This window comes from Cynocephalus volans, chromosome 6, assembly GCF_027409185.1.
Source record: "Cynocephalus volans isolate mCynVol1 chromosome 6, mCynVol1.pri, whole genome shotgun sequence".
In the NCBI taxonomy this organism is placed as follows: domain Eukaryota; kingdom Metazoa; phylum Chordata; class Mammalia; order Dermoptera; family Cynocephalidae; genus Cynocephalus; species Cynocephalus volans.
In genome coordinates, this window is record NC_084465.1 from 31463288 (window position 1) to 31476908 (window position 13621).

At 38.4% G+C, this 13621-nt stretch overlaps 1 pseudogene; it reads left to right on the forward strand.

Annotated features, from left to right (window-relative positions):
* Window positions 1-740: 740 nt before the first annotated feature.
* Window positions 741-13621, forward strand: part of LOC134380886 (large ribosomal subunit protein uL24-like) — a 47480-nt pseudogene continuing 34599 nt past the window's right edge.

A 13621-nucleotide genomic window follows, 5' to 3' on the forward strand; every position in this document is an offset into this window, starting at 1 on the left:
TTCCACTGCTTTCAGACTTCCATTATTTCTGCTAAGAAGTCATCTGTTAATCTTATTGGGATGCCATTGTAAGTGAGGAGCTGTTTTTCTCTGCTTTCAAGATTTGTTTTTGTCTTTGACTTTTAGTATTTTACAATGATCTGTCTGTTTTTATATTGAAGTTTGTTTATCCTACGTAGAGTTCATTGATCTTCCTGGATGTGTAGTGTATTAGTTTGTTTTCTGTTGCTTATAACATAATACCTGAAACTGGGCAATTTATGGAGAAATGAAACTTATTTCTTACAGATTTGGGGGCTGGGAAGTACAAGGTCCAGAGGGCACATCTGGTGAGGGCTTTCTTCTTGGTGGGGACTCCTACAGAGTCCCTACAGAGTCCCATGGCAATGCAGGTAATGGCAAGAATGTTTGCTTACATGCTCGCTTGCTCTTATAAAGCCACCTGTTCACCTCCATGATAACCCATTAAAACCCTAACTCATTACTCCATGATTAATTAATCCATTCATGAGAACATAGTCCACATGATCCAATCACCTCTTAAAGTTCCCACCTTTCAATCACACACTGGCAATCAAGCACCCAAATGAGCTTTGGAGGGGACAAATATTTAAACCATAGCATGTAGGACAACATTTTTCAATACATTTGGGAAGTTTCAACCATTAATTCTTAGAACATTTGGTCTGCCCCTTTCTCTCTCTCTGACTGATACTCCTGCTTTAGGAATAGAGTACTTGATGGAGGGAGTAGATAGTAGCCTGAGGTCTTCTCATCTTGCCTTTCCTGGTGTAGAACCACCACCTCTGAGGCTTGACTCATGGTTCCTGTCACCACAAATCATGGGCATAGGGACCCCAGTAGTATCACTAGTGCTGTGTCCAAGGTAAAGCCTTGGTTCCATGAGTGGTGGGTAGGCAGAAAAAGAGAGCCCCAACCTTTCAACCATATTCATGTGAAACTTAACTTCAGCAATAGGTAGCTGGGGCAGGTTGAGAAATGCTGACACCCTATTCCACCCAGAATGAAAATCCTTTGAGTAAGGGCTACAGCAAGAGAGAGTCCTTTGTTCTTGGCTGCATAAGTTTGCCTTGTTTGTGCCTCCCTGAGTTCAGAGGAGGGAAAAAGGAAGTCATCTTGGTTCAAATATCACAAATTCATGCTTTTCTTACTGAATTTTTATAAATAAATGTTTCTTCATTTGTTGTTTGCACATAAGACCATTTTCAGAGGCTTCAAAATAGTTGTTTTTTAAATAATTTTCACTGGGGAGTGGGTCTGCAGAGCTCCTCACACTGTCATTGCTGAGCAACCCAGCATATATGGCCTATTAGATGAGCTACAAACTGTCTGGTGCTGCTGAAACATTCAGAGCATGTGAATTATTGTGGTAGATGAGTCCAGAAATATAGGAAGACATAAAATGTATCCTTTAATAACAGCTTTTGAGGGGTTTTAAGCAGAAAAGAAATGGGAGAAAATTTGCATTATTAAGCAAAGTTTTTATAAAACAATTAGATATGCTGATGTAAATTTTCAGTAAGCTTTATCATTTGTTTGTTTCTACTTTTTCACTGAGCTCTACCGATAAATTAGCTCATGATTTAATATGAAGGAAAGAAAAGAATATAGATAAGAGACAGAGATATTTTTGCTGCGTTATATATTAATGCTCTTACTTGGATATTACACATTTTAAGAAGGATGAAAAATAAATATAAAAAGGGAAGGAGAAAAACCCATTAGCCAGCCAGATCTGAGAAATGCTGTGTAGTACATTTCTGTCTTGGAGATTCACAGAGCACATTAGCATTAAAAAGACCCTCAGAACTACTGAAACAAAGAAACTTGTTTAACTTTATCTGTAGTTCTCAAATTTATTAACTAAGGAGGTCCTTTTTCATGTATCAGCTATAAACTTCCCTAGGTAGAGCTCTGAAACACAATTTGGAAAATCAAGAATGTTAAAAGAGTTTAAAAATGTGAGTGACAAGTTTCTAACTCAAAATATGCATGCTTCACTAAAAATGTAATGAATAAATATGCCAAATGTTAATTCTAAGAGAAGTAATTGTGCCCTTGGGGAAAATTAAGAAGCAATATACCTTTTTGAGCTGTCTAAGAGAAAGGCAAACAAACCCATTTGGGATATTTATTTGAAATTTTAATAGTGTTAAATTTTCAGTGTTTGGTCATTAATTTAATTTTCAAATATTGTCCATAATTATCAGTGACTGAAGAGTGAAGTAGATATTTAAGTGAAATCATTTTTACATAAAAAAATACAATGTGACTATAAAGTAATTAAGTGGAATTTAGATTACACAAAAACTGATCCTGAACTTTTTCCAAAGGAGGGATATTTTCACGCCTCTGCAAAATATCAGTATTAGTAGTATCAACATATTCTTTCCTAAAGTAGCTGTTTTAAACGGCAATAAGTACATTTTGCTCATTTAAAAATTAATTCAGGAAATTTCTGAATCAAAATAAGAGCATAAATGTGGACAAACTCTACTCTCTTCCTTCTATACACAGGTAAAACACTAAAAGTATCAAAGCACAAAAACACAGAAAAAATACTATAGACAAAGTGATGTAATTAGTCATAATCCTAAACCTCATGCTGTAAAGTACATTTAGCTCAGAAGAATTCATCTGACCCTGGAGAAGGGGTCTCTGAAAACCAACACGTGCAGCTTAGACTTCAAGAAAACTGTCAATTTCCCCTAAGAATGCCTAGCTACCCACTGAGTAGAAAGCTCACATGTAAAGTCATGAACTGGCATGAGTATAGCAGAAAACGTCACTGAAGATGCCAGGGTGATAGCACAGAGCATCAGGGAAGGCGAGATTGAAGCAAAACTCTTGAGCACATGTCATTTCTGTTGTCTTTAACCCTGTCCCCTGGTAAAGGGAGACTGTTCAATAAGAAGCTCAGTGAAGGAAAGGCAACGGGAGGTACTATAGCTTAGAGAATTTTGGTGTGAGCTATAGCAACTCTTTAGTGCCCCAAACTGAAGAAAAATCTACCAAACAAAAGAAATAAAAAGTTCACATGTGTGTTGTGTGAAGAAGCTGTGCAATGACCTAAATTACCCTCTCTCTCACCCCAAAATCAGGCACTGCAGCAGCCATCAGGTACTAAAAAATGAGAAATAATTTTACATTAAAAATAAGTTTAGCTCTTCCTCAAAGCTAGTATAATGTTTCATGATCAAATACTTGAAACCAACCTATTAAAAACAGAAAAAAGATCCCCTGGTCATTATCTCCACGGTTATTTAATATTTTTCTTGGAAGCAATAGCATAATTAGAAAAATAAAGGATTAAGAGAAATAGCTCTGGAGAAGAAAGTAAAATTGTATACCTGGAAAACTGAAAAGAATCAACTGAAACATGATTAGAAATAGTAAGAGAATTCAGAGGGGTGGCTAGGTTAAAAGTTAACATGCAGAAATCAATATCCTTTGTATGTGCAAACAAGAAATTAGAAAATAAATTGGGAAAAAAGTCATTACAATACCATCAAAAAAAGATAAATTACCTAGGAATAACATAACAAGAAGTACAAGATTGATATGAATAAAACTTTAAAGTACTACACAAGAACACTAAAAGAAAACTTGAACAAATGAAGAAACATCACGTTACTGTAAAAGAGCACTCGAGACTGCAGAGATTCCAGTTTCCCCGAGGTAATTCAACAGTGTAATTTAATTCCATTAAAAATATGAGTAAGGTTGTAAAACTATATGTAAGTTGATTCATACGTTAATGTGAAAAAATAAAAATGGAAGAAGTATCCAAGAAAACTCTGAGACTACAGAATTGGGTGGGAGACCAGCCTCACTAGATATTAAATCATGATAAAGCTAATCAAAGCAGTGTGGCACTGACACAGAAATAGATAAGTGAAGCAGAAGAGATAGCTATGAGAATGAAAAGCCAAACCATAGATGAAAGAAAATATTTAAAAACATATACGGATAAAGGACTTGCATACAGAATATATAAACCTCAAAACTCAACAAGAAACAACCAACCAACTTAAAAAATGGGCAAAAGATTTGAGAAGACACTTCATCAGAGAAGATAGATGAATAGCAAATGAGTATATTTTAAAAATGCACAATATTGTTAGTTGTTAGGGAAATGCAAATTAATACCACAGTGGAACCTCAAACAGAGAAATGGCACTTTCTTTGAAAAAAGGACACTGTTTCAGCCACCTTGCTGAGGTGACATGGTCTCTCCATTCAAAATTTGGTTTGGATATTGAGAATGAGGACACCACATGTTCACCAAGTAGGTGCGAAAAAGTTTATTACTTTGATAATAAAGCCTGCCAGGAGAGCAGGTCAGGATCCCAAGCAGGTCCTAACATGGCTTGAGAGAGAGCAGAGATGAGAGAGCAATGGGCTAGGGGGGTTGGATATTTGAATTTCCTGCTGGTGCTGTAAAGGCACCAGGGCTTTCTTATCATATGGGGGGAGGAGGGGGGAGATGGAGAATAGGGTGGTAGGGCTTGAAAGCTGTCAGCAGTCACACATCAAAAATAGAGTCAGATTTTTTATTACACACAGAGAGAGACAAAAACAGCAACATGATAGCGATAAAGAACATAACAAATATAGAAGACCAAGAAAGAACATATGCATATGTTTAGCAAAATTTGAATATGAAAGTTGAAAGAAAATGTAGCTTATATCCAGAAAAAGTAACAGAGCTTAACCAATGCCTATTCTGATAAAATTTTATTGAATTTCAAAGATAAAGAAACAATCAAGCAAGCATCCAGGGAGAAAATGCAAAGTGCATTCCAATAGGGGAAAGTACAAAGTTGGCCTCATATTTTTCTATGGCAAATGCAATGCCAGAAAATAAAGAGCAGCTAGTCAGTAATAAGGGAAAGAAAGTATGCCAGAGGAATGTATTCCCAGTCAATTTGCCATTCAAGTATAAAGGCAAAAAGTAAATTTTTTTCAAGCATACCAAAGTTAAGGACTATGTGTGCATAGACCCTTTTTAAAAAGGCTACTGAATCACAGAATTTAGCCAATAGAGTGAAAAAATAAGGAATGTAGGAATGAGGAAACTGTGGGAAAAAGACTAGTGAAGAGAACTGACACATCTTAAGCTTAGAAATAAGATCTTCAAGTGAGGACTATAGTGACAGAAGATAATGTATATTGTATAAGCTTTGAAAAGATAAAAATTATAATATAAATAGAAGATCAAGAGGAGAAAGGGGTATGGGGATGTAAGGGTGCCCTTTTCATTGTCTTTCATAGAAGAGAATCAATACATACTATTTAAAGTTAGATTCTAGTTAATGAATGTAGCCTCTTTTTCATAATCACTTTTTCTAACTTTAGAAGACTCGGGAAGTAATATGTTCCACGGTAAAATATGCTTGCTTGAAATTCAACCTTTACTTCATTTTTTCCCTCTTTGGTTAAATTAGGTAAAAATCATTATCATAGTTTTAATTTAAAATGGTATAACTAGTACAAAAGTTTTCCAAAATCATTCCTCTATAGCTATCTACCTGTCCACCCATTTGGCTTTATAACTGTACATTTAGTCAGTGATTCCATGAGGATGTCCACCAAATATTTAATAAAACGTATTTCTGAGTAGCAGGATTGGGTATTTAAAAAAAAAAAAAAACATTTTATTTTAGGATAATTTTACATTCACAGAAAAATTGTGAGGATAGTACAGAGTTCTATATCCCACACCCAATCCCATCACTATTAACATCTTACATTAATACAAATAAATATACATTAGTATAATATGATTATATTAATTTCTCACAAATAATAAAGCAATATCAGTACACCACTATTAAGTAAAGACCACATTTTATTCATATTTCCTTAGTAGTTTTCTGATACCCTTTTTAGTTATCATGTCTCTTTAGGCTCTTCTTGGCTGTGACAGTGTCTGATTTTCCTTGTTTTTCAAGACCTTGACAGTTTTGCAGAGTGCCGGTGAGGTATTTTGTAGAATGCTTCTCAATTGAGATTTGCATAATGTTTTCCTAATGATTAGACAGAGGTTATTAGTTTTGGGAAGACCAAAGAAGTAAAATGTCATTCTTGCCACATCATATCAGGAGTACACACTATTAATATGGCATCACTTTTGATGTGAATCTTGATCACCTCACTGAGATTATGTTTGTCAGGTTTCTCCATTGTAAACATTATTCTTTTTTTCCACCTTTCCAAATTGTACTCTTTGGAAGGAAATCACTATGCACAACTTGAGGAGTGGAGAGTTAGACTCCACTTCCTTGTGAGCAGAAAGCTACATAAATTACTTGGAACTCTTCTGCATGGAAGATTTCACTATCCCCTCTCAGCCCCACCCCCTTCACACACAGACTTATTATTTATCCACATTTATGTGTATCGATATGGACCGATTTTATTTTATATTTTGGATTATAATCAAAATACTGCTTTATTTTGTTGTTCAAATTGTTTCAACTTTGGCATTTCGGAGCCCTTTCAGTTGGCTCAGTCCCTTTGACCCACTCCCATCATTGTGTATTTGTGGATGTTTTTTTGGTGGGGGTATTTAATTACTTTCTGGCACTACAAGGTGCTCCAGGCTCATCTTGTATAATTCCTGTCCCACAGAATTGACCAGTTCTCCTGGTTCCTTTTATTGGAGAATAGCATTAGAAACCAATATCTGGATGCAAGGTGTGCTAATTGCTACTGGCGTGTCATTGCTTCCAGTCCCTCTCAGCTGAGAGAGCAAGGAAATACGTGTGTATACTAACCCGTGTATATACTTATCTCTAAAAACATTTCTGCATGTAACCATCTGAATCCATGTTATGTCAAACAAATTTATACTGAAGCTTCCAATTCCAATTCTAGCCTCCTACTTTGGCTTATCTGTAACTTCTCATTCCAGCAATAAAAAATCAAGCTACCATCATTTGATGTCCATTTATCGATACCTAAGGTCCAATGTACATGCATAGTGGTTTCAGAATTGCTAACTCATACCTGCATGGAAAACAGGTCATCTACAGTATAGTGCTTACCTACAGTACCTTTTGACTTCAGTCTTACAGATGCCACTCATTTATAGTTACTTAGGTGAGCACCTTTTCCCCTGCCCTATTCATTGATATTTTCCAAGTATTTGCAATAGAGTTAGATTTTTTGGGTCACCATTGGCAATTCATTTGATGATCCCTTAGCCTTTTAAATGATTTTTTGATTTGCATACATTAAGATTCACTCTACTGCAGAGTTCTATAGGTTTTGACAAATGCACCATGTCATGTATTAATCATTACAGTACTAGAATAGTTTCATATGCTAAAACTTTCCTGTGCTTCACCTATTCAACCCTCTCTCCACTGGGTATCTTTTTTTATATTTGTTTCTTTCTAGTTTTCTCTGTTTCTTGTTTTAAAACATTAGCATATACCTTTTTGCTTAAAAATTAAGCAATTAATCTTTTTTAATGAGACCTGTTTCTTTAAACTTACTTCATTAAGGAAATTGCCAGAGTGAAAATGGCACACTTGGGAAGAGTATACAATGCCTTTAAAATAAAAAGAATATTGAGTTTCAAGATGGCGGCGGCTGCGGCGGCTGGCGCGGAGTAGCTGAGGTGGAAAAGGTGGCCACTGGGCCTCAGGCAGCCGGGAAACTTGTGGACCTTCCTCTGGCCATCTCTTAAGGGAGGACTGCTGCTGCTGGCCGGTCGTGGGGGCTCAACGCCACTTGGCCCCCGGCAGGAGAGGCTGCCTCATTTACAGGCAACAGCTTTGAAGTGTGGAGCAGGAAAAGAACTGATTCTTAGCTGCAAAAGCGAGTCTTGAAACAGGGAACACGGCGCCAGGGCTGCTGTGGATGCAGCCAGGATCCCGGAGGCTGGGGCCGCACTGAAGGCGGCCAGCTGCCCTATTCAGGATTCGAGGTTTCAGGCCGGCATTAAAGAAGATTCCTGGGAGCGCCCGAGCGGCGCCGCCGACAGAACAGCCCGAGGCGGCAGCGCGGAGAACACGGAAGGCAACAAACCAGAGACAGAGCGAGCGCCCGACCTGGCACAGCACTGTGAGTGATCCCTGGCACAGCTCTGTTCGGGGGGTGGATGCCCACGCGGCTCCTGCCTGCACCACCAGACCACTCAGTGCCCCAGTGCTGCCTCCATTTTCCCAGGTGCGGGCAGCTCCGCCCTGCTCGGCCATCACTGAGCCCATTTGCTTGGCCTGGCGCGGGGCTTTCCGGAGCCTGTGGGCCGGCCTCCTCTCCCACTCCCTCCGCGGTTCTCTGGCAGGGCTGGGGGTGTGGGGCCTCCCGACCAGTTTTGGGAGGGCTAGGAAGTACAGGCGGGCCGACTGTCACTCCACCACACCCTGGACTCCGGCCCGGTAAACTTCCTGTTACTGGGAGGCAGATACCATCTCTGCAACCAGCAGTTTGGAAAAAAGCCTAACGAATTTCTGGTTGGGAATAGTGTGGTAGGAGAGTTCCCAGATCCGCTTGAACCTGCCAGAGAGCAGGCTGCAGGCGGGCACTAGACTCGGTTTATACCAGGGGGATACAAAGGTGAACAAGACCCGAGAAAGATCTACACAGTGCTACAAAGGCACCCAGAGAGACCGGTCGTCTGTGCCTAGCAGAAACCTGGTAGACTTCCTGGGCGAGGCGGTGCTGAGCAGGGTCTTGAAGGCCCAGCTGATAGACGAGGGGTGCAGAAGACACGCCCCAACCCAGCACAGTGTGCACAGAGGGGGGAGACGTGCGGCCAGGGAGGCGGAGACTCGACAGAAACCACACACCCGGTGGGGTCGCCACTGCACGATCTAACAGCCTGGGCCAGAGCACATGGAATGGGGAGAAGTCCTGTACAGAAAGTGAAAGCTCAACAGAGATCACACACCCTGTGGTACGTGATCCACCAGCCCAGCAGAGTACAAGCTGACCAGAAAGGTGGATCCCCGGAGAAGCCCAAGACCCGAGGCAACCACACACACAAGACACTAGAGGCCAACTGAGCAGTCACGGCGGGAGCCATACCAAATTGGCAACCACAGCAACATCCTAGTTAGTCATTAGTCTTAAACCGGTGGACTGTGAAACCCCCTGCCACAATGAATAAACACCAAAAAAAAGACACCAGAAATACAAAAAATCAAGAAAGTACACCACCAAAAGTTAATAAATCTCATACTCTAGATCCTATAGAACAAGAAGCCCTTGAAATAACTGACAAGGAATTTCGAGTGATAATTCTAAGGAAACTGAATGAGATACAAGAAAACTCAGCTAGACATCATGATGAAATGAGGAAAAGTATACAGGATCTGAAAGAGGAAATATACAAGGAAATCAATGTCCTGAAAAAAAATGTAGCAGAACTTGCTGAACTGAAGAAGTTATTCAGCGAAATAAAAAACACAACGGAGAGTTTAACCAGCAGGCTTGTCGAAGTTGAAGAGAGAACCTCTGAACTTGAAGATGGGCTGTTTGAAATAACACAAGCAGACAAAAAGAAAGAAAAAAGAATCAAGGAAATGGAAGAAAATCTGAGAGAGATATCAGACAACCTCAAGCGCTCAAATATCCGAGTCATGGGTATTCCAGAAGGGGAGGAAAATGGAGATTCCATTGAAAACATATTCAACAAAATAGTGGCAGAAAACTTCCCAGGTATAGGAAAAATCACAGATCTTCAGATCCAGGATGCTCAACGATCTCCAAACGTATTCAACCCAAAAAGGCCTTCTCCAAGACATGTCATAGTCAAATTGGCAAAACTCAGAGACAAAGAGAGAATCTTAAAAGCTGCAAGAGAGAAGCGTCAAATCACCTATAAGGGAGCCCCAATCAGGTTAACATCAGACTTTTCATCACAAACCCTAAAAGCTAGAAAGGAATGGGATTATATTTTCAAAATACTAAAAGACAAAGATTGCCAGCCAAGAATACTCTACCCTGCAAGGCTATCCTTCCGAAATGAGGGGCAAATAGTATATTTCTCAGACAAACAAAAACTGCGGGAGTTCACTACCACAAGACCACCCTTACAAGAAATCCTCAAGGGAGTACTGGGTTTGGTTCCTGAAAAATAACTACCACTGCCATAAAAACCTAAGAAAAATCTAAACCCGCTAGTACAATAAAAATGGCATTCATGAAGAGAAAACAAGCTAACAAAAACACTATCTACAACCTAAGGAACCAACAAACAAAGAAACCAAACAGTAAATCAGAAAGCAAGGAACAAAAGACACCTAAGACAACCAAACAACCAATAAAATGCTAGGAATAAATCAACACCTTTCAATAACAACTCTTAATGTTAAAGGCTTAAATTCCCCAATTAAAAGACACAGACTGGCTGACTGGATCAAAAAGCAGGACCCAACTATATGCTGCCTACAAGAGACCCACCTCACCCATAAAGATTCACACAGACTAAGAGTGAAAGGATGGAAAAAGATTTACCATGCAAACAGAAAAGAAAAACGAGCTGGAGTGGCTATTCTTATATCTGACAAAATAGACTTTAAAATAAACACCATAAAAAGAGACAATGAGGGACACTACTTAATGATAAAAGGACTGATCCAACAAGAAGACATAACAATCATAAATATGTACGCACCCAATGTTGGAGCAGCCAGATTTATAAAACAAACTCTATTAGACCTAAAGAAGGAAATAGACACTAATACCATAATAGCAGGGGACCTGAACACTCCACTGTCAATATTAGACAGATCATCTAGGCAAAGAATCAGTAGAGAAACACAAGATCTAAACAAGACTCTAGACCAATTGGAATTGGCAGATATCTACAGAACATTCCACCCAACAACCTCAGAATATTCATTCTTCTCATCAGCACATGGATCATTCTCCAGGATAGATCACATATTAGGTCACAAATCAAGTCTCAATAAATTCAAAAAAATTGGAATTATCCCATGTATCTTCTCAGACCACAATGGATTAAAACTAGAAATTAATAACAAACAAAACTCCGGAAACTATACAAACACATGGAAATTAAACAGCATTCTACTTAATGACATATGGGTCCAAGAAGAAATCAAGCAGGAAATCAAAAAGTTTATTGAAACTAATGAAAACAATGATACATCATACCAAAACCTGTGGGATACTGCAAAAGCAGTATTGAGGGGAAAATTTATTGCATTAAATGCTCACTTCAGAAGAATGGAAAGATGGCAAGTGAACAACCTAACACTTCACCTTAAAGAACTAGAAAAACAAGAACAATCCAATCCTAAAGTTAGCAGACGGAAAGAAATCATTAAGATCAGAGCAGAACTGAATGAAATTGAAAACCAAAAAACAATTCAAAAGATCAACGAATCAAAAAGTTGGTTTTTTGAAAAGATAAATAAAATTGACAAACCATTAGCATGGCTAACAAAAAAAAGAAGAGAGAAGACTCAAATAACAAAAATTAGAAATGAAAAAGGCGATATTACAACTGATTCATCTGAAATACAAGGAATCATTCGAGACTACTATAAACAACTATACGCCAACAAATTTGAAAATCTGCAGGAAATGGACAAATTTCTGGACACACACAAGCTCCCAAAACTGAACCGTGAAGACGTAGAAAATTTGAACAGACCAATAACAATAAACGAGATTGAAGCTGTTATCAGAAGGCTCCCAACAAAGAAAAGCCCAGGACCAGATGGATTCACAGCAGAATTTTACCAAACATTCAAATAGGAATTGACACCGATTCTTTACAAACTATTCCAAAAGATTGAAACGGACGCAAATCTCCCAAACTCATTCTATGAAGCAAACATCATCCTGATACCAAAACCAGGTAAAGATATAACCAAAAAAGAAAACTACAGGCCGATATCCTTGATGAATATAGATGCAAAAATCCTCACTAAAATACTAGCAAACAGAATACAGCAACACATACGAAAAATTATTCATCACGATCAAGTGGGATTCATCCCAGGGATGCAAGGTTGGTTCAACATACGCAAATCAATAAATGTGATACACCATATTAATAAACTCAAACACAAGGACCATATGATCATCTCTATAGATGCTGAAAAAGCATTTGATAAAGTTCAGCACTCATTCATGACAAAGACCCTCTATAAGTTAGGTATAGAGGGAAAGTATCTCAACATAATTAAAGCCATATATGACAAACCCACTGCCAATATCATCCTGAATGGGGAAAAGCTGAAAGCTTTTCCTTTAAGAACAGGCACTAGACAAGGATGCCCACTCTCACCACTCCTATTCAACATAGTGTTGGAAGTACTAGCCAGAGCAATCAGAGAAGAGAAGGAAATAAAGGGCATCCAGATTGGAAAAGATGAAGTCAAACTGTCCCTGTTTGCAGATGACATGATCCTATATATCGAACAGCCTAAAACCTCTACAAAAAAACTGTTGGAATTGATAAACGATTTCAGCACAGTAGCAGGATACAAAATCAACACACAAAAATCAGTAGCATTTCTTTTCTCCAATAGTGAACATGCAGAAGGAGAAATCAAGAAAGCCTGCCCATTTACAATAGCCACCAAAAAAGTAAAATACTTAGGAATTGAGTTAACCAAGGAGGTGAAAAATCTCTATAATGAGAACTACAAACCACTGCTGAGAGAAATTAGAGAGGATACAAGAAGATGGAAAGATATTCCATGCTCTTGGATTGGAAGAATCAACATAGTGAAAATGTCCATACTACCCAAAGTGATATACAAATTCAATGCAATCACCATCAAAATTCCAAAGACATTTTTCTCAGAAATGGAAAAAACTATTCAGACATTTATATGGAACAATAAAAGACCACGAATAGCCAAAGCAATGCTCAGCAAAAAAAATAAAGCTGGAGGCATAACACTACCTGACTTTAAGCTATACTACAAAGCTATAATAACCAAAACAGTATGGTACTGGCATAAAAACAGACACACTGACCAATGGAATAGAATAGAGAATCCGGAAATCAACCCACACACTTACTGCCATCTGATCTTTGACAAAGGCACCAAGCCTATTCACTGGGGAAGGGACTGCCTCTTCAGCAAGTGGTGCTGGGATAACTGGATATCGATATGCAGGAGAATGAAACTAGATCCATACCTCTCACCGTATACTAAAATCAACTCAAAATGGATTAAGGATTTAAATATACACCCTGAGACAATAAAACTTCTTAAAGAAAACATAGGGGAAACACTTCAGGAAATAGGACTGGGCACAGACTTCATGAATACGACCCCAAAAGCACGGGCAACCAAAGGAAAAATAAACAAATGGGATTATATCAAACTAAAAAGCTTCTGCACAGCAAAAGAAACAATTAAAAGAGTTAAAAGACAACCAACAGAGTGGGAGAAAATATTTGCAAAATATACATCTGACAAAGGATTAATATCCAGAATATATAAGGAACTCAAACAACTTTACAAGAAGAAAACAAGCAACCCAATTAAAAAATGGGCAAAAGAGCTAAGTAGGCATTTCTCTAAGGAAGATATCCAAATGGCCAACAGACATATGAAAAAATGCTCAACATCACTCAGCATCCGGGAAATGCAAATCA